The sequence below is a fragment of the Jaculus jaculus genome, chromosome 19 (genome assembly GCF_020740685.1).
Source record: "Jaculus jaculus isolate mJacJac1 chromosome 19, mJacJac1.mat.Y.cur, whole genome shotgun sequence".
Lineage (NCBI taxonomy): Eukaryota > Metazoa > Chordata > Mammalia > Rodentia > Dipodidae > Jaculus > Jaculus jaculus.
This window is the reverse complement of record NC_059120.1, coordinates 29,324,879-29,347,730: the sequence shown is the minus strand read 5'-3', so window position 1 is coordinate 29,347,730 and position 22,852 is coordinate 29,324,879. Positions and strand designations below refer to the sequence as shown.

The following is a 22,852-nucleotide window of genomic DNA, read 5'->3' as shown; positions in this document are numbered from 1 at the left end:
TACCCTTCTTTTGGCTCTTATATTCTTTCTGCCACCTCTTTCATGGATCCTGAGCCTTGGAATGTGATAGAGATATTTCAGTGCTGAGCACTCCTCTGTCACTTCTTCTCAGCACCATGGTGCCTTCTGAGTCATCCCAAGGTCACTACAATCTGAAAAGAGAAGCTATTCTAACCCAAAGTGAGAGTAGCATTAATATGTGGGTATGAACATTTAGAAAAGTGCTTACCGGGGTTCTCGGGAGGGCAGAGGCCCGCAGAGTCGCTGTTACTCTGAGCAGAGAACTGTCGGTAGGAGAAGGCGAGTTTAGAGAGGACTGGGAGGCACTTTTGTTGTACTCAATTGATGGTTGCAAAAATGCACAGCAATAAGGCTTTTAACTTGGAAAAGCAGAACCGTACTCCAAGGAAGCACCCTCAACACCACCACCACCAGCCGCACCAGCGGCAGCAGCAGCCACCACCACCCGCAATACCTGCAAATGGGCAGCAGGCCGGCAGCCAAAATGAAGGCTTGAATATGGACCTCAAGAATTCCAGGAAACCAGGAGAGAAGACCTTCACCCAACGTAGCCGTCTGTTTGTGGGCAATCTTCACCCTGACATCACTGAGGAGGAAATGAAACTATTTGAGAAATATGGGAAGGCAGGGGAAGGTTTCATTCACAAGGGTTAAGGACTTGCCTTTATTCGCATGGAAACAAGAACCCCAGCAGAAGCTGCTAAGGTGGAGCTGGACGAGACGCCACTCGTGGAAGGCAGTGGCGTGCGCGCCCTGCGGCCACAGGGCGCAGTCTTCCTCTGCACGCGCCTGCGAACTGTTGGAAGAAGCCTGTTCTGTGCTGGGCCAGGTCGTGAGGGCTGTTGTTACTGTGGACGACTGAGGAAGACCCTCAGGAAAAGGCACTGTTGAGTTCTCAGGGAAGGCAGCTGCTGGGAAAGCTGTTGGCAGATGCAGTGAAGCTCCTTCCTGCTAACCACATGAACTCGCCCTGTGACTGTGGAGCCCACGGACCAGAAGATGATGAAGAGGGACTTCCAGAGAAACTTATTAAAAACCAACAATTTCACAAGGAGCGAGAGCAGCCACCCGGATTTGCTCAGCCTGGCTCCTTTGGGTATGAGTAGCCTTGCCCTGGACAGCGCTCACTGAGATGGAGACGCAGCAGCAGGACCAGGGGGACGGCAATATCAAGGAGGCTCGTGAGAAGCTGGAGATGAAGATGGAAGCAGCTCGCCATGAGCACCAGGTCATGCTAATGAGGCGGGACTTGATGAGGCGCCAACAAGAACCTAGGAGAATGGAAGAGCTGCATAACCAAGAAGTTCAGAAGCGAAAGCAGCTGGAACTCAGGCAGGAGGAGGAGTGCAGGCCCTTGAGGAAGAAATGCCACAGCAACAAGAAGAAATGATGCGACGACAGCCGCAAGGATTCAAGGAACCTTCCCTGATGTGAGACAGCAAAAGATACGGATGGGCCAGATGGCTATGGGAGGTGCTATGGGAATAAACAATAGAGGCGCTATGCCTCCTGCTCCTGGGCCAACTGGTACCCCAGCTCCTTCAGGACCTGCCACTATGATGCCGGATGGAACCTTGGGATTGACTCCACCAACAACTGAATGTTTTGGCCAAGCTGCTATAATAGAAGGAATTGGGGCAATTGGTGGAACTCCTCCTGCATTCAACCGTGCAGCTCCGGGAACCGAATTTGCTCCAAACAAATGTAGCAGATACTAATAAAGTTGCAGTGTCTAGTTTCCCAAAACCCTTACAAGAAGGACCCTCTTTGGACTATCTAGAATTCTACCCTGGAAAAACGCTAGGGATTCCTCCCAATAGATAGGTCTTCCCTGCCTGTATTACTCTAAGGAGTATGCTTGGAGGCAGAGGGCAATGGAGGGTGGTATGTAACAAACCAAGATCTGGATGGTGCTCAATGGTACTGTTCAATCACTTCTGTGTGGTGCATTCCTGAAGTTTTGTCATTGTTGAGGGGCTGAGGAACCATAGCAAAGTGGATTCAGAACCCCAGTAATAATAATCATTCCTTTTTTTGTCCACCATGTTTTAATTGCTTTTCCATCTTTATACCCCTGAGCCCCAGAGACACTGCCACATAAGCCACAAAATCAACATCTCCCATGACCTACCTGCATTCCTCCGTTTGCTCCCAGGTGAGAATTCAGACAACTGTCCACAGAGGTTTCAGCACACACGGTTCTGTTATCTCCCATGTATTTCCCCTTCATGTCCTAAGGAAGACATTTTCTCTTAGATTTTCATTTTAGTATATCTTTAAAAAAATCTTGTTTTAACTTGCCTCCATCCTTTTCTTGGGTGATAAGCACCCAAGAATGACCCTTTTGTGTCTATGATGTTGCTGTTCGCAGCTTTTCTTGATAGGCCTATTACAATCTTGAGAACAGGGTTGCTGTGTACTGAAGGTCTGACAGTAGCTCTTAGCCTTGCTGTGCATTTTTTTTTTAATTTGTGTACCATGTTTGATTTGTCTCTGATACCTTACATTTGGAGTTTTTCTGAGAAATTGAGCAGTAATGCAGCATTGCCTTATTAAAATACATTTTAGCCTTAAAAAAAAAAAAGTGCTTACCAGGCATTTAGGGAGACACCAACAGACCTTACACCCCTAGGGCTCATGACTACCCCTGTTGTAGGTTTTCACTATCAGGCATGTATTCCCTTCCTTGGAGTAGGCCTCCATTCCAATTATAGAGTGGTTTGTTTTCCCCATAGTAGACATGCCACTATTGCACCTGTTGGCTCATTTGGCCTGGCTGGCCAAATGTAAGGCTTGTAGCATCCACTGTTGAGTATCACCACTGGTGATTTCTCTCTCTCCCATTGAACTACATGCAACATAGCATTTTTCAGCTTTCTGTCAGCTTGTCTACATGAAGGACGTTTTCAGCTTTGCTCCAGCAGGATCTCTCAGTGACCTTGTGGCCCAAGTATGTGGATTCTTCAGCAGTAGGGTCTTACCACCGCTTCCTGGTGGGAAACCAAGAGCCTCTTCAATGGCCTATAATGTTTTGGAAGCATCAAGAACCTCCCTGGATAACAACTCACTGGAATGTATCCCATCTCTGGCACTGAAAATTTTCTAGTAACACTATGGCTTCTGGATGTTCCATTGTCCAAAGAAGTAGGTTTACATATGACGTATTCATACCCTCTTAGATTTTGATTAGCTCTCCCTGCACCTTTACTTTACTCAGTCTCTTCCCCTGACCTCACTTAGGTTCTTCTACTTACACATATACAATAACATACTATTAAGTGCTCCTGCCCTCCTCTTCTATTCCATTTATATCCCCCTTTAGAAGTTACTAGCCTGTCATACTGAGTTTTAGTTCAATTCACATAAAAGTCCAATCATTTGTAGCTAGGATCCACATATAAGAGAAAATATGTGATGTTTGGTTTTCTGGGCCTGGGTTACCTCACTAAGTATGATCCCTTCTAGATCCATCCATTTTCCTACAAATTTCATAACTTCACTTTTCTTTACTGATGAGTAGAACTCCATTGTGTAAATATGCCATATCTTATTATCCACTCATCAGTTGAGAGACATCTAGGATCCATTTCCTAGCTATTATGAATAGAGTGGCAATAAATATGTTTGAGAAAGTATCTCTAAAGTAGTGAGTACCTTAGGATCTATGCCTAACTATAGCTGGGTCATATGGTAAATCTATTTTTAGCTGTTTCAGCAACCTTCACACTGATTTCCACATTGGCTGGACCAGATTGCATTCCCACAAACAGTGTAGAAGGGTTCTACCTTTTCTACATCCTCACCAGCATTTACAGTCATTTGTTTTCATGATGGTAGGCAATCTGACAGGAGTGAGATGGAATCTCTATGTAATTTTAGTCTGCATTTTCCTGATGTCTAGGGATGTAGAACATTTTTTCAGATGTTTACATGCTATCTGTGTTTCTTCTTTTGAGAACTCTCTATTTAGCTCCATAACCCATTTTCTATTTATATTTTTTATTAATTAGTTTTGTATTCAGCAAATACAGTCAGTTTGGTACCATTATTAGGCTTATCTGTGACCTACCCCCTCCCCTTAGCCCCTCCTTGTTGAGGTATATGGGTCATACATTCTGGAGTCAGCCCACAGTTATGGGGAAGATAAATATCTCTGCATATCATGACACAACATGTGGCTCTGACATTATTTCCTCCCCCTCTTCCAAAAAATTTCCTTGAGCCATGTTGGGTTCATTTTTGGTCTACTTCAGTGATGAGATGTGGGGGCCTGTGGGGCTCTGGCTCTCTCATTTGGTAGGAGCTGATTTTTCTCTGTGTTGATCTCCTTCACTCTTGTGTTGGTATCTGGTTCATCAGGAAAACAGCACCCTTGCTTGTTTCGCCAATTTTTCTTAATTTCAGCCGGGGCCCTTTTGAGGTATGATGGGGTGGCTCTCTCCTTAGGGTCTACATCTATCTGAAAAAGAGAAGCAGATTCTCCAGCGGAGAGTAAGTTAGCACCAGGACAAATGAGATAACCCTTACTTTTTTTTTTATAGAGAATTTAATAGGTGTAGGCCCTCTTGTAGCCCATGATTGATTGATGGTAGCTTTATAATGGAGAGTGGGCTTATTTTTGGATATGGTTCTGACTTGTTTTCCAGCTCCAGCTATGGGTCCCGTAACACTGAGGGGATCAGTTAGCCGAATCAAGAGCATTTGGTTCCCCACCATGGCTGTGTGCCACTATTGCACTTGTGTGGGCATCACAACAGTCCATAACCCATTTTTAATTGGGTTGTTTGATTTCTTTTTATTTAATTTTTGAGTTTCTTTGTATATCCTCGATACTGATCATCTGTCAGATATACAGCTGGCAAAAATTTTCTTTCATTCTGTAGGTTGCCTCTTTGCTCTATTCACAGTGTCCTTTGCTGTACAAAAGCTTTCTAATTTCATGAAGTGCCAGCTGTTGATCTGTGGTTTTATTTCCTGAAAAATTGGGGTTATATTCAGAAAGTCTTTGCCAAGACCAGTATGTTGAAGGGTTTCCCCTACTTTTTGTTTAGGAGTTTTAGAGTTTCATGTCTGATATTAAGGTCTTTGATCCATTTGGACTTAATTACTTTTTTAAAAAATTTATTTATTTGAGAGCAACAGAGAGAGAGAGAGGGAGAGAGAGGGAGAGAGAGAGGGAGAGAGAGAGAGAGAGAGAGAGAGAGGGAGAGAGAGGGAGAGAGAGAGGGAGGGAGGGAGGGAGGGAGGGAGGGAGGGAGGGAGGATGGGCATAAGGGCTTCCAGCCACTGTAAAAGAATTCCAGACACATGCACCTCCTTGTGCATCTGGCTAATGTGGGTCCTGGGGAATCGAGCCTCAAACTGGGGTCCTTAGGCTTCACAGGCAAGTGCTTAACCACTAAGCCATCTCTCCAGCCCTGGACTTAATTCTTGTGCATGGAGAGAGATAAGGATCTATTTTCATTCTTCTATAGATACATACCCAGTTTTCCCAACACCATTTACTGAAGAGGCCATCTTTTCTCCAATGAGTATTTTTGGCATTTGGACAAATATCAGATGGTTACAGCTACCTGGACTTTCATCTGGGTCCTCTATTCTGTTCCATTATTCTATATGTCTGTTTTTTTTGCCAGTGCTATGCTGTTTTTGTTACTATGGCTCTGCAATATAGGTAGAGGTATGGTGATACCACCAGCCTTATTTTTGTTGCTCAAAATTGTTTTAGATATTCGAGGTTTTTCTGTGCTTCCAAATGAGTTTTTGGTTTGTTTTTTTCTAATTCTGTGAAGAATTCCATTGGAATTTTGATGGGGATTGCATTAAATGTGTAGATTGCTTTTGGTAAGATTGCCATTTTCACAATATTGATTTTTCTGATCCAAGAACAAGGCATGTCTTTCCATTTCCTAGTTTCTTCTGCAAAAAACCCACAAAAAACCAAAAAAAAAAAAAAAAAACCAAAAAAACAAAACCCAAAACAACAACAACAAAAAAACTTGGGCTTTTTTTTTTTTTTTTAACATTTTCATTGTAGAGATTCTTCACTTCCCTGGTTAGGTTTATTCCAAGGTATTTTATTTTATTTTATTTTTTGATGCAATTATAAATGGTAGTGATTATCTGATTTCATCTCCTGTGTGTTTGTTGTTAGCATATAGGAAGGCTACTGATTTCTGTGGGTTTATTTTGTATCCTGCTACATGGCTATAGATGTGTATCAGCTCTAACAGTTTGCTGGTAGAGTCATTAGGGTTCCTTATGTGTAGAATCATATCATCTGCAAATAATGATAACTTGATCTCTTCCTTTCTAATTTGTATCCCTTTTATGTGTGTCTCTTGCCTTATTGCTATGGCTAAAACTTCTAGTTTAAATAAAAGTGTAGACGTGGATACCCCTGTCCTGTTTCTGATTTTAGTGGAAAAGCTTCAAGTTTTTCCCCATTTAGTATTGTGTTGGTTGTAGATTTGTCATAAGTAGCCTTTATTATGTTGAGATATGTTCCTTCAATGTCCAGTCTCTGTAGGACTTTTCTCATGAAGGGATGTTGGATTTTTTTCAAATGCTTTCTCTGAATCTGAGATGATCATGTAATTTTTGTCCTTCAGTCCATTTATATAATGTATTACATTTATTGATTTTGTATGTTGAAGCATCCCTGCATCTCCAGGATAAAGCCTACTTGGTCAGGTGAATGATCTTTCTGATATATTCTTGTATTTTGGTTGCTAATATTTTGTTGAGAAGTTTTGCATCTATGTTCATGAGGGAGATTGGTCTGTAATTTTCTTTTTTTGTTCTATCTTTGCCTGGTTTTGGTATCAGGGTGACACTGGCTCTGTAGAATGAGTTTGGTAAGATTCCTTCCTTTTCTATTTTATGGAAAAGCTTAAGAAGCATTGGTGTTAGTTATTCCATGAAGGTCTGGTAAAATTCACCAGTGAATCCATCTGGGCCTGAACTTTTTTTAGTTGGGAAATTTTTGAATACTACTTGGATTTCCATACTTGCTTTAGGTCTATTTAAGTGGTTAATCTCATCTTGATTTAATTTAGGTAGATGATATAAATCAAGGAAACCATCCATTTCTTTCAGATTTTCAAACTTTGTGGAGTATGTTTTTATAGTATGTCCCTATGATTTTTTTAACTTTTTAAATTTTTGTATTAATTAGTTTTGTACTCAGCGAACATAGTCAGTTTGGTACCATTATTAGACTCATCTGTGACCTACCCTCCCCTTGACCCCTCCTTGTTGAGGTATATGGGTCATGCATTCTGGAGTTAGCCCACAGTTAAGGGTAGGGGAAATGTCTTTGCATATCATGACCCAACATGTGGCTCTGACATTCTTTCTGCCCCCTCTTCTGCAAAATTTCCCTGAGCCATGTTGGGTTCATTTTTGGTCTGCTTCAGTGATGAGGTGTTGGGAGCCTCTTGTCCCTATGATTTTTTGAATTTCTCTGGTATCTGTTGTAATGGTTCTGTTTTCATCTTTAATTTTATTAATTTGTGCCTCTTTCTTTTGTCAGGTTTGCTAAGAGTTTATCAATCTTGTTTATCTTTTCAAAGATCCAACTCATTTCAACTCATTTCATTGCTTCTTTGGATTTTTTGGTTTCTATTTCATTAATTTCTGCCCTAATCTTTATTAATTCTTACTGTGTACTTATTTTTGGTTTGCCTTGTTCTTCTTTTTCTATAGACTTGTTTACTTGAAACCTTTCTAATTTCTTAATATAGGAACTTAAACCTATAAATTTCCCTGTATTACTGCCTTCATTGTGTCCCAAAGATTTTGGTATGTTATGTTCTCATTATCATTAGACTCTATGAATTTTTTGATTCCTTCTTAATTTTTTCATTGTCCCATTCATTATTTAGTAGTGTATTGTGTGGTTTCCATGATTTTGTGTATGCTCTATAGCCTTTCTTGCTATTGATTTGTAGTTTGATCACATTGTGATCAGAGCAAGTGTAAGGAATTATTTCAGCTTTCCTGTATTTGTTAAGATTTGTTTTGTGTCCTAATATATGGTCTATTTTAGAGACTGTTCCATGTGCTGCTGAAAAGAACATTGTATTATGCAGCATTTACGTGAAATGTCCTGCATATATTTGTTAGGTCCATTTGTTCTATGACTTCATTTAATGCAGATGCATTTCTTTTTATTTTTTTCCAGGATGGCCTGTCAGTTGATGAGAGTGGGGTGTTGAAGTCACTCACTACAACTGTGTTTGGTGTTATCTGTGACCTTAGTTCTAATGGTGTTTGTTTGTTGAAGTTGGGAGCCCCCATGTTAGATTCATTTATGTTTAGGATTTTACTGTTTCCTGTTGGAGTGTTCCTTTAATCATTATAGAATGACCTTCCTTATCTTTTCTAACTAATGTTGGACTGAATTCTGTCTTGTCAGATATTAGGATAGCAACCCTTGCTTGTTTTCCAGGCTCATTTGCATGAAACACCATTTTCCAACCTTTTACCCTAAAATAGTGTCTATCCTTTGTAGAAAGATGAATTTCTTGAAGGCAACAAATTGAAGGATTCTGATTTTTTAAAACCCAGTCTGAAAACCTATGTCTTTTGGTTTGGGCATTAAGGTCATTTTTATTGAGTTATTATTGAAAGGTGTGTGTTTATTTTTTACCATTTTTCTTGTTTTGTGGTTCTTCTGGTTTTATCTTTGCTATCTTGTATTAACTAGTATTTGAGTATTTTTTTCCCCCTGGCTTCCTTATATGTGTGCTTTTCTTTTTGGCATGGAGGATCCTGTCAAGTATTTTCTGTAGAGCTGGTTTTGTCTTCAAATATTCCTTTAGCCTGCTTTTGTTGTGGAATGTCCTTATTTCTCTGTCTATTTGAATAGATAGCTTTGCAGGATAAAGTAACCTTGGTTGACAGTTGTTATCTTTCAGAACTTGGAATATATCACTCCAAGCTCTTCTGGCTTTAAAAGTTTGTGTTGAATAATCTGCTGTAATCCTGATGGGCTTGCTTTTGTAGGTAACTTGATTTTTCTCTCTAAGTGCTTTCAATATATTTTCTTTGGTCTGTATGTTTGGTAGTTTTATTACAATATGGCAAGGAGAGGTTCTTTCCAGGTTTTGTCTGGTTGGTGTTCTAAAAGCTTTCTGTATTTTCATTGGCACATCTTTCCCAATTTGGGGGAAGTTTTCTGCTATGATTTTGTTGAAAATGCCTACTATGCCTTTGGAGAGAAATTCTTCTCCTTTGAATATACCCTGAATTCTTATGTTTGATCTTTTCATAGTGTCCTGAATATCTTGAAATTCCCATTCATACTTTCCTATTAGTTTGTCTTTCTCTTTGTTATACTGTATTAGATCTGCTACCTGGTCTTCTAGTTTAGATATTCTCTCCTCTCCTTTATTCATTTTATTGGTGAGATTTTCTACAGAGTTTTTTTCTTCCCTGACTATGTTCTTCATTGCTAGTATTTATGACTGTTTTCTCTTTATTATTTCTATTTCCTTATTTATGTCATGTATTGACATCCTTATTTCATTAAATTGGTTTCCTGTGTCTTCTTTGATTTCCTTGAACATATTTATAATCATTCTTTTGAAATCTTTCTCAGGCATTTCCTCTTAATCAGTCTCACTGGAGGTCATTTCTGAAGCATTAATACATTTTTGTGGATTTATATTGTCTTGATTTTTTGTGTTTCTTGTATTATAATGAAGAGATTTTTTGCCTCTTGGATTAATTTAATGCTTTGATTTTCTAATTATCTGTAGTATTATTAGATGTATCAATCTATCTGATATTATAAATCTTCAGGGTAGGAACTTAAGGTGCTAGGTGTGACCCTTAAGACACTCAAGGTAACCACAAAAGTGACCCTAGGTGATGGGTTTGCCTGCTATGACAGTATTCAAGTAGGCTGAGTGGAACAAAATACAGGCAAATTCTGAAATTTAACTAAACAATGTACACATTCAATGAAAAACAGCACAGAGTATTTATGCAAGAGTAGGTATTATGAAAACCAGATCCGCCATGAAAATTAGTCTCCAAGATTGTGTGTTGCCCCTCTCCCTTAATCCTGTCTACTGGGAGGCTAATATTTCTGGTATGTTGAGGGTTCCAAGTCAGCTTGTGACCAAGTGAGACCCCTCCCCAATGAAGGACAGAGAGGAAACAAAGGCACTATAAATCAGGAAGCAACAAATGACAAGCCCCAAATATAGCTTATTTAACAATGGCAAATATGACCATCCATCAGATTTAACATATAATTTACCCTGACATAGAAGGTGCAATTAGTACTTCTGAGTCAAGCCTGTATATTAGGCTTATTTAGTGGGTACTGACCTGGAGTAAACCCAATTCCCTTTTGGGATGGATTTGTTCTCAATTATGCTGTGTGCCTGTTTGGGTCCCTCTTTGCTGCTCTGTGGGCTCACATAGGCTTGCTGGGTCAGTAGGTCGCTACTCTGATTTCCTGTGCTGGGTGCTCTGTAGGTGACCTCCCTTTCCCAGGTGTCTGGTGCTTGCTAGCACTTGCGCTGGTGGTGAGTGAGGGAAGGCTGTGGATGGTGGCTGAAGTTCTCCTGCTGGTCCTCGCAATCCTCTTCCTTAGGAGTTGCTCTGTTGGTTCCTGCTGACCTCCCTTAAGGTTTCTTGAGTTTGGAAGGAGACCAGTGTGGGTGGAGAAGCCCTCACCTGTCTCCTCCTGTGGCTCAGGCTTAGCCTTGCAGCTGTGGCCACACAGTCCTGGCACCGCCCTGCTGGAGCCACTTGTGCTTGCTTCTGTGGTCTCTAGGTGCTCTGAATCTCTCCTTTTCTGATACAGTTGATAATTTCTTATACAGCCCAATTTTTAGCAGAAGAGTGTATTTTGCTTTTATTTTATTTTTTGGCTTTTTGGCTTTTTCTCCCTGAGGCTGCTTTGGTGTGGTTCCTACACCACTATCTTAACCAGAAGTCTCTCCCAATATCTATTTCTTAATGTGTGCCAGCCTACCCAAGTTAGAATTGTATGACACCTCTACTTTGGTCTTTTCTAGTTGTTAATTTTGCATAGTGTTTATTACTTTTAAATGTACCATGCTGCTTCCCTATTTTCAAAATATTTATTTTTCACTTTTGTTTATACTGGTATATAAGATCTATGAATCTTGGAATTTTAAACAACATTTTTATTGAGAATTTTAATACATAAACATATTATGATTTTATGTACAATCCTATTACCTTCTCTTGTACCTCTTTTCCACTTCTAGTCTACTGAGTACCCCCTTCTTTCTAAGTAGACTTTCCTCTGTTTTGACATGTCATTCTTTTTATCCTCTTCCTTTTTCAATGTCAAAATGTTGATGGGCTTAGAATTGTGCAGGTCCTTTGGTGGTAACAACAACCACTGTAAGATCTGTATCTTACTTATTACTGTATCAGTCAGTTCATGTTCTGAGAACAGTGCCCCAAACTACTCCTTCCCACCCTGGGGCATTCTTTCTGCCTCCTCTTCCATAATGTTCCCTAAACTTCAGAGACTGTGATAAAGACATCTTGTTTAGTGTTGAGCTTTCAACAGCTCCTTCTTTTCAGCCTTAATGACTTGTGAGTTTTCCTCACTGTCTACCACCATCTCTGCAGAAAAGCTTCTCTGGCTAGCTATAGAAACAGCACTGATATTCTTGCAGCTGTGGCCACACCACCTCCTCTGCAATGCTCCCTGAACCTTGGTGGATGTGATTGAGCACACTGGGCTTTCTCTGCTTGTTGTTACCTTGTTGAGTCTTGAGTCTCCCCAACATTTATCTGTAAGAAGTAGCTTCTCATTAACTGTGTTCTTCATTGCTAGTAATTCTGACTGTTTTTTCTTTATTATTTCTATTTCCTTATTTATGTCTTGTATTGCCTTCTTTATTTCATTAAATTGGTGTCCTGCGTCTTCTTTGATTCCTTTGATTTCCTCTTTGATTTCTTCTTTGATTATTTTGATTTGTTCTTTGACCTCTTTGAACATGTTTATAATCATTCTTTTGAACTCTTTCTCAGGCATTTCCTCTAACTTGTTCTCACTGGAGGACATTTCTGATGCATTAATACTTTTAGGTGGATTTATATCATCTTGCTTTTTAGTGTTTCTTGTGTTATAATGTATATATTTTTGCATCTTGGATTAAGTTAAAGCTTGGATTTTCTAGGTAGCTGGGTATTCTTAGCTGTATCAATTGGTTTAATGTTATATATTTTCAGAGTAGGAGCTTATGGTGTTAGGTGTGGCTCTTAAGACTCTCAGAGTATCTACAAAGATGTTCTTAGGGGTTGAGTTTCCCTGCTATGGGAGTATTAAAGCAGGCTGAGTGGAATAAAATACAGGTAGAAAAATTTAACTAAACACTGTACACATTCAATCAAAAACAGCCCCGAATATGTATGCAAGAGTAGTTATTATAACGACCAGATCCTCTATCAACAAAGAGGTTAAGATTTATGGTCTGTTGAGGGATCCAAGTCAGCTTGCAACCAAGTGAGACCCTTCCCTGGTGCAATCCCAGTTACCTTGGATAATTTTGGTCTCAGTCAAGTTGCTGCCTGGGTCATTGGGCTGCTGTTCTGATTTCTGGAGCTGGGCACTGGTTTTTCCTGCAGGGCAAACTGAGCCTGGCAAGTGTGGCCCTGCAGATCAGCACCCCTGCTGCTGGAACTGCTGCTGCTCAAGCTGCCGCTGCTGGGTCTGTAGCCGTTGCTGCTGAAGCTGCTGCTGCTGGACCCACTGCTGCTGCTGCTGCTGTAGCTGCCATTGCTGGAGCCACCACTGCTGCTGAAGCTGCTGCTGCTGTGTCCACTGCCGCTGCTGCCACTGAAGCTGCTGCTGCTGGGTCTGCTGCTGCTGCTGCTCCTGGGTCTGCTGCTGCTGGGTCTGCCACTGCTGCCGCGACTGGAGCTGCTACTGCTGGGGCTGCTGTTACTGGTGCCGGAGCCACTGATGTTGCTGCCGAATTCTGCTCCTGCTTGGGTCCCGCTGTTGGCTCAAGTTGGCATAGCCGGGTCCAGGACATCTGCTCTGTTCACCGGAGCTGAGCTCAGGTGGTGGGGTAGGGGAGGGAGCCGCAGCTGCTCTGGTTCTCTCACTGTTCCACGTGTTCTTCTACCTCGTGGTCTGCTCCTCCGTTGCTCACTGCCACTCTCCCTTCACGTTTCCTGAGCTGCGGAGAGCGCCGGTGTGAGGGGAAGCTCCCACACCTGGCTATTCCTGCAGCTGGAGCTGAGTCTGGCCACTTTCTGGTGCGCCGCCACCACGGCGGTTGGCTGAGCTGCAGGAGCCGCTTTTGCCGGCCTGTGCAGGCTCTAGATGCTCTGGATCTCTTCTACTTCTCCGCTGCCACTTCAATTTCCTATACACCTCATTTTTTAGTAAAGGTGTGTATTTTGCTGAGATTTTTTGGTCTTTTTTCCCCCCTAGGCTGCTTTGGTGTGGTACCTACGCCACCATCTTAACCAGAAGTAGAAGTAGCTTCTCTAACCAAATGTGAGAACAGCAGTAATAAATGGGCATAAACACATACATTTGGAAGGCAATTTGATGGACAATGTATCCATTTAGCCAAAGACAAGTGTAGCTTTCCTCAAGGGCCTATGTTCTTCTAAGAGGTTTTGGATTCAGTTTTCAGTAGTAGGCATGAATTATCTCCTACTGAGTGAGCCTCAAATCCATCAGCGAGCAGATGGTGATTCCCATAACTTATGTGCCACTCTTGCTCTGTGGGCAACTCTTCCTGGCTGGTTGATTTATTTAGCTTGCAGATCTGCTTGTTTAGACTGTTGATGACTCTTCTCCCCTAGCAGCCTATATGACACTTTCCAGCACTATGACAGTACCCAGAAGGGAAGTGGCCCCCAGCTCAGCTCCATTTTGATTTCTCAGTATCCTGAGACCACAGCATGTGGTATCTTCAGCAACAGGGTCTTACTGTCTAATTACAATGAAGAACCAAAAGAATTGGCAATAGCTTGCATTGTTTTGGGTGCATCATGGACCTCTCTGATCAACAACTCACTTGTAGAGGGGGTAACCCACCCCTGGCACTAGGATTAACCTGCAACAATCTATGGCTTCAGGGAGCTTTCTCCAGCCAAGCAGGGTGCTTCTGCCCAAACACATACACACTCCCTCTCACTCCATCTTTTAAAGTTATATTTTTCAAATTAATTAAAGAAATAGCCTGGGATTTTTGAAACGGTTTTGTTCATAAGAAGTTAGTGCTGGCCCATAGTAAGTGCTCAAGAAATGCTTGATTACTGGATTAATTTGAAAATGAGACTTGCATCAGTATAGCCTATTAAATATATAGATCAAGTTACTCTATTGTATAAAATATCAGTTTTCCTTGAAATGCAGATATTGGAATAGAAACATTTATTAAATATACCATATATATGTGTGTGTGTGTATATATATGTATGTGTGTTTGTATATATATAATTTCCCGTGTGAGTTTTATTGAAATGGTTATTTTAATAGTTTGTTATAGATATGTACTTGCTCTTATTATGTTTTATAATACCATTGTTTGTTGTTAGGTGAAACCTAATACCATGCATTGATTGTAAAAAGTTTTAGGTTTGTATCCTTGCATTTGGTGTTGGGGACCCCTTGGAATTCTCCAACTGCTTTGCCTCTCGTTGACAGCTGAGAGCAGTGCAGAATGTAAACTTTTATAGAGGCAGCTGTGAAAGCAATTCTTAGCAGCAGGGTAGACTAAGTTGGTGTCAGAAAGCTTGGGAAATGGCACACTGTATTGTTAGTTACATAGCTCACTATTATAAATTCAGATGGGTAAGCTTCAGGACCCTCTGCCCCCCATGAGTGCATTCATGCTTTCTGCTTATTCATCTCCTAACTTTGTTGTGAGGGAGCAAGGGCTATATCTTACCAGGTCGTTTCTTTATTGCCATATTTAATAGGAATATTTAAAAGCTCTCAGGAAAGCATTCAGAAATTTTACTCAGCACCCAATTATATAGTTTACTGACTCCATTTTAGACCCAGGAACCTCATTTTTTTGTCTGCAAACTTTAGAGTAAGTCTGAATCTGGGAGGTGGGGTGATATTGGACTTATTTTCCCCCTACCCCATCTGATGTCCAGGATTTTCATTTTCCCTTTTAGCATGTGGTTTGCTCCTAAGAATTCCAGAGAGCTCTGTCCTCCTCTGGGAGTGAGCTGAACTATCACTCTCCTGCTGCTTCCATTCTGATGAAGCCTATTCTTGATGGACTGGTTATTAGGGTTAAGCAACATTTTTTTTCTAGTAAAATAGGGATATCAATGTAGATTACATCCCTTTCTACTCTATAATTTTGTGATTGCACAATTAAATGTCTTTATATTTGCTCTTTTTGGAGGGTGGAGTAGGCTCACACGCTAGCCCAGGCTGACCTGTCAACTCAACCTGTAGTGCAAGGCTAGCCTCGAACTCACAGCTATACTCCTACCTCTGTCTCCCAAGTGCTGGGATTAAACATATGTGCCACCATGCCCAGCCAATTCTGTCTTTTCTTGACAAAACTATGAATAATAGTAGTTATAAATTTCCTGGAGGAAACTGCCATTTCTACTGTGTCTATCTCTCCACAGAACTCTGATTTGAACCTAAAATAACAACGTGCTTTTAATACACTTCATATCAGACAGTTCTGTTTCAGAACCAGTTTCTGTGTGTGAATTTGAAGTCCCAGGTGTTTGGTGGCCAGACATCCACGCATATGCATTTCTCAGTCTCAACAAAGGCTTCACTTTACAGCCAACTCTGCCATTTATCTTTTCAGGTTTGGACTTAACATGGACATCAAATCCTCCATAGAATCAGTTACTAACAGGTGCATATTATTGTGTATGCATTGACAGACTCAGTTGTCACAGACAGCTCCATGTGAGAACATGTTAAGAGACTGGAATGTAGTAAACGAGTATTATTGCCCATCTTGAAATAGCAGGCCTCTACTGAGATTAATTGTTGGCAAACTTTCCAACCGGGAGCCTCAGCTATAAAGCACTCTAGAGAGAAAGAAAGATTGCAGTCATTACCCTGATGGAAAGCTAAGCTAATTTTGCTTGGATCTGGCCCTCTGGTTCCAGGGAGTTTGGCTAGTCCAATCCTGACACTTAGATGACAACATAATCTTGACATCATCGTTAAGATCAGCTGCTCATGGGGGCTGGCAGGCAGCATGTCCTTTGTGACTTACAGATATTTCCTGATATTTAAAAAGTCTTCTGAAACATGAGACCTTCCACTTTTTGTCAACCATCCTAGCTGGTCAGTTGCTGAAGCTAGTGTGAGAGGACTTATGGCTTCAGACACTTGAATCCTGCTGTTGAGTCCTGTGTAGCCACGAAGGAAGATGAGAGTGACAGGTGTGGGGCTGTAGTGCACAGGCAGGATAGTGTTCACAGACAGGAATGTGGGCAAGGGGGATGAACTACCTCCAGGAGAGCTCATCAAACTTCCTACTATTTATTAGAACACCCATCTTTGTTCCATATGACTGACAGACACCCATAGTTACACTTGATTATAGCATAGCTTTTTTGGTTACCAAGGCAGTTTTATTACAAGAACCCAGTAAAATACCAGGAAGAAAGGATTCATGGGGGCTTGAGAGATGGCTTAGTGTTTGGTTATGAAGCCCAGGAAACCACGCTTGACTCTCCAGATGCCACGTTGAACGAGACACACAAAGTGGCATACAGAGTTCAGTTGTAGTGTCTGGAGGCCCTGGTGTGCCAATTCTTTCTCTCTTTCCTAAAAAGAGAAGGAACTAATGATGTGTCACTAAAGAACCTTGATGAAGGAAAATAAATTTTCAGAGAGAAGTGATATTTTGGTTCAAGATCTCTGCTAAGGCATATCCAAAAACCAATAGCAAAGACAAAAGTGTGAAATTATTTATGTTAGAAACTAGAAGAGAGTGTTGCCTCTACAGATAACATCTGTGTGCATCACAGAGTCCAGAAAACTGTAATAACATTCAATTCATTGAATTCATTATCACATGCAACTTTCTTCCATGAGCTACCTCATGTTGACGTGTGCTAATGAGTTATTCTTTTGGGGTCCCACATAGAACTTTTGTTGGATCAAAGCAGCTTCATTTTGGCTTTCTAAATATACTTTGCTTCCTGACTTGAAGCCTTGTTTATAATTTCCTCTATGGCTCTTGAGAGGGTGAGCTTTCTCCTTTCCCTTGCTGTAATTGTAACTTTCCTTTGCTAAAACCATCCTTTCCTCCATGAAGTAATTTTTTCAGCCCATGCAAACCTCCTTCGCTTAATTCTTGTGACATTTGCTATTTACATTGTTCCTTTGCTTCTGTAGGAATAGATTGCTAGTTATCATTGAATCTCTAAGCTGTATAATTTTTATTTATTTATTTATTTATTAAACTTATTTGAGAACGACACACACAGAGAGAAAGACAGATAGAGGGAGAGAGACAGAATGGGCACGCCAGGGCATTCAGCCTCTGCAAATCCAGGCGCATGCACCCCCTTGTGCATCTGGCTAACGTGGGACCTGGGGAACCGAGCCTCGAACCGGGGTCCTTAGGCTTCACAGGCAAGTGCTAAACCGCTAAGCCATCTCTCCAGCCCTAAGCTGTATATTTTTATCTCTTTCTCCTCAACAAACTTTAAAATTCTGAGAAAGTGGGACTACAGGATTTTACATTTTTACTCATCACATGATAAATGGGACAGAAAGAAAAGAAAGGCATGCATTGTCTTAGACCCAAATTTCAATCTCAGCTCTGCCAGTTTTTAATAATTTATTGATTGTAAACTTTACCCTATGAGCATATTACATATTAGTCATATTACCATTAGGGTATACTCTTATGTTCCCTCTATCCTCCGCCATTCCATTGAAGGGGGGTTATTGATGATCACTGTGGGCATGAATGCATCAGCTCATATCTGTAGGGGGTCATTACCTCAAAATGCTCCTTCTCATGCTGTGGCTCTTACAATCTTTCTGCACCCTCTTCTGCTATGTTCACTGAGCCTTGGAGGGCACCTCATAAATCTCCTGTCGTGTTGTTCTCTGTGCATCCTCTGACTTTCTACTTTGATGAGGTTTTAGTCACAGTGTCTACTGCCATCTCCCTGAAGGAGGTTCTCAGGCTAGCAGAGAGGACAGCAATCATTTTTAATCTGCTCCTTCCTCCATGATGTCTCCTGGGACTTGGCAGATGTGACAGAGATGGCTCCTTTCCATATAGGGAGTTAATTTTCTTCTCGTTTTACTAGTGAATCATGGGTCTTCCTGGTATTTGTAAAAAGCAGATTCTTCAACCAAGAGTAAGAACAGTATGGATCAAAGGGGAAAAGGGCAGTCATTCAAAAACCTTTTGATGGGAATACCCTCTCATCTTGGTCAAAGGACAGTGAGATCTTCCCTCTAGAGTCTATGATCTTCCTATTCATAGTCTTCTGACTTGGTTCTCAGTGCCAGGTATGAATTCCCTCCCACTGAGCAGTTATCATATCCAATTATAGAGCAAATGGTTACCCCTAACCTATGTGCCTCTACTGCACATTTAGTTTGCAGTATCCCCTGCTTGTCCATGCTGTTGGTGGCCATTATTCCTCAGCAGCTCTCTGAACATTTTCCAGCACTATGAGGGCAGAGAACTGTCTGTCATTTTTACCTTGTAACTTCTTTAGCATCGGTTTCTTCATCCATCAAGTGTAACTAACAACAACCTCATAGGGCTAACATGAGAGTTAAACAAAGTAAAGTATGTGAGAGTAAAGATCTAAGCACCAGACACATGCAAATTATTTGTCCATTAAGTCATTTTGAATGGCTGACTTTGCAATCATATTTTGCTGACTACAGAAAGTTAGAACATATTGGTATCTATTAAAGCAACCAGACGATTTCAAAACACTTTGACTCATTTTTAAAAGATTTTATTTTTTTATTTATTAGAGATAGAGAGAGGGAGGGAGGGAGAGAGAGAGAGCAAGCAAGCAAATGGGCACCCCAGGGCCCCTAGCCATTGCAAATGAACTCCAGATACATGTGCCACCATGTGCATCTTACTTATATGGGAGTTACAAAATGGAACCTGGGTCCTTAGGCTTCACAGGCATGTGCCTTAACTACTAAGCCATCTCTCCAGCACCATTTTGACTCATTTTTAACTCTTTATCAAACTATGACCTTTTTTCTTTAAGCTATATTTGTTTTTCTATATAGCCCAAGACCTGTTGTTCATCATATCAGAAATGTACTATCTGCTATGATACAGTCCCTTCCCTCATTGATCTAACATTTAAACCTTATAATATTTGGTATATATTACTATTTAATAACTCACCTCCAAGCTTAGTGGCTTATTGTACTTATGATGCCTTACAGTAAGTAATTCTGTCTCATGGGTCTTGGTGTCAAGAATTCAGGAATATCTCATGACATTGTAGTCACATGTCATCTGTGGCTGCCACTATATGAAATCTTGACAGACAGGTTAGCTCTACTTCCATGATGGTCTTTAGAACCAATTCATTGATTAGTGCTCATCCTACTACTACACAATGGTGTGTGTGTCACCTTTGTGCATGCTTGTAGATAAAGTGAGTGTATTTCTGCACATGTGTGTGCATGCATGTGGAGGCTAGAGGTCAACATCAGATGTCTTCCTCAATTGCTCTCCATTTTATTAAAAATATTTTATTTATTTATTTATTTGCAAGGAGAGAAAGAGAAATGATAGAGAAAGAGAAAGAGAGACAGAGAGAGAGAGAAAGGAGAAAAAAAATGGGCATGCCAGGGCCTCCAGCCACTGCAAACTCAAGATGCATGTGTCACTTTGTGCAGCTGACTTTATGTGGGTACTGGGGAAGTCAAACCTAGGTCATTAGGTTTTGTAGGCAAGTGCCTTAACCACTAAGAAATCTCTCTAGCCCACCATTTCATTTTCTTTTTTTTTAAGTAGGGTCTCACTGTAGCACAGGCTGACCTGGAACTCACTATGTAGTCTCAGGGTGGCCTTGAACTCACAGCAATCCTCCTATCTCTGCCTCCTAACTGCTGGGGTTAAAGGTGTGTGCCACCATACCTGGCCTCCATCTCATTTTTGAAACAGGGTTTTTTAACTAAACCCAGAGCTCACTAACTCAGCTGTCTAGATGGCCAGAAAGCCCTGGAATCCTCCTGTCTTTGCCTCCCCAGCACTGGGTTTACAGGCATATGCACTGTTCCTGGTATTTTATCGGGATGCTGGGGATCCAAGCTCAGCTCCTTGTGCTTGGAAAGTGCTTGCATCACTGATCCATTTCCTCAGCTCCCTGTGAATGATTCTTTATGGGCTATGGTGGTTTGAATGTAAAATGTCCCCAACAGCCTTATGTGTTTGAGAATAAGCCTCATACTTCTGAGTGGGTGGAAATTTGGGGAGGTAGAACCTTGCTGCAGGAGGTGTGTTGCTGGAGATGGACCTTGAGGATAATTAACCTAGTCCTCTGGGTATTCTTAGCAAGGTCACTCTTTCTACTTCCTCCCTCCTGGGATGTGATGCTCAGCTATCTAATCCTGCTGTGCTTTCCTTGCAATGGTGAAACTGTAAGCCAGAAATAAACCCTTTCCTTCCGTAAGTTACTTTTGGTTGGGTGTTTTGTCCCCCACAATGAACTGGTAACTACTACAGGGACCTTGGTTCTACCTCTTGAGTTTTCCTTTCTACTTCTTTAGGAAGAGCCAGAATTTGCAGCTGTATGCTTTTCTTTGTGTGAGTTTGTTTTCAATATTGAGAAACAAACCCAGGGCCTTGCACTGATAACCAAGTATTCTATGACTGACCTACATTCCCAACCCCAGGTAAGTGATTTTCTAAACTTGCTTTTTCACATAGTAGTTCAGAAATCTAAAACTCTTTCATTTTATACTTTGAACTTTTGTACTTCAGTCCAGTAAGACAACTTTTTGAAAATTTTTTGTGGTCTTTAAACAACTGATTTAGGATCCAACTCCATTAGACAAAAGCCATACAAGTACATCTTTGAAAGACAGGCCATGGCCATGGTTTTATCATGGTCTTCTGGCAAGGCCACTGAGGAACATGATTAAGAGTCTTAGAGGTCCTCTGTTTAAAGAAGTGAATTTGCAAGACTTAGTTTTGAGCCTTTAGGCCTTTTTGTCTGAATGAATGGTTTCCTTAAATACTCCCTGAGGTATTTCTAAGATTTTAGTCAAAGATCTGACAGTTTTTCACTGCCTTTATTCTTGGATTTGAAGCCATTCCTTAATTTGAGAATCTAGGGAGAGTTGAAAACAAGTTTTACTTCTGAGCTCAGCAAATCTCTTGTACCTTATATTCAGTGTTATTTTTTTCTTCACCTAATCTCTCCTAACCTATTTTACTGTAAACACTAAAAAGAAGTCAGGTGGCACTTTTAGCACACTGCCTGGAAATCTCCTTAGTAGAGTCTTCCAGTTCATTAGATACATCTTCCATTTGCCCATTAATGCAAGCAACACTACTGTCACACTAGAACAAGGACACCCTTTTCCAGCTTTTATTAAGTTTCCTCTCTTTCTTTTCTTTTTTTCTAGAACATTTTTGCATTCACAGCAAGATGAAATGGGAAGTGGAGTTCTCATATGAATCATCCTCCATCTATGCAGTGCCTCCCTATGTCAACTTGCTGTACCAGAGCAGTCCAATTTTTACAATCAGTGGGTCTCCACGGAAATATCATTATCAACCAGAGCCCACAAATTTTGTTACAATTCGTTCTTTATGGGTTGGACAAATGTATTGTGACATGTATCTAATATTGTAGTATCATTTACAGTGTTTATGCATACTATTTGTATAGCATCAGACAGAATATATATATTCTATTTTTAAAACTATTATCATTGTTTTGCATTTTTCAGAATAGTTAGAACCACACAGTAGGTAGCTGGAATCTGAAAAGACTGGCTTCTTTCATTTAACAATGTGTGCTCAAGTTTCCTCCATGTCTTTTATGGCTTGAGATCTCAATCCTTTTTACCCCATAGTAATACCATATTGTTTGAATAGGTCATAGTTTAGCACACTGTTCACTAACTTTCTTCTAAATGCTCACTGGAAACTTCCTTGAAGCACATTAGGATTTCACTAGCACTTTCTCTAAAGTGCATTAAGCTTTCCTTAACATTCCTTTAAATGCCTTTTCACTTCTATAACACTTGATCATTCCTGTAGTGGACAGCTTCAGGTCACTGAGATGAACTTCCAGACCCATCTCAGTTACAGAGGAAGGGATTTAGTGCTGTAATGGCAGAAGGACTTGCCCCCTTTCTACAGGACCACAGAGAGAGAGAGATAGAGGGGGAGAGAGAGAGAGGCCACAACACACAGCACACTTTAGGAACTCCAGGTGGAACTAGGCACTTTGCATGTCTTTACACTAGAATTTCAAATGAACCACTACACCTTAGGGTTGGACCATAAGATCCACCCTGTGACGCCTCCTCTGGCCAGCAGGCTGGAATTTCAAGAAGTTTAAATAAACTCCTGAATTTGTTGGAGTGCATTTATCCAAACTACCACATTCTGCCCCTGGCCCCAAATAGATTCAAAAACACCTCACATTGTAAATTGTACTCAGTCCAGTTTCAAAGTGCCTCACAGTCTTTACCAACTTAAGATAGTTCCAAAGTCCCAAGTCTCATCTGAGATTTAAGATGGTCTCTTAGCTGTGAGTCCTGTAAAACCAAACAAGTTATATGCTTTCAGATGTTATGAGGATCTGGTGTTGCACAAATAAGACCATCTACTCATGGAATGTGAGGCAAAGT

General features: G+C 40.9%; 1 pseudogene; it reads left to right on the top strand.

Moving 5' to 3' along the window:
• Window positions 1-357: 357 nt before the first annotated feature.
• Window positions 358-1,739, top strand: LOC101595070 (annotated as a pseudogene).
• Window positions 1,740-22,852: the final 21,113 nt, after the last annotated feature.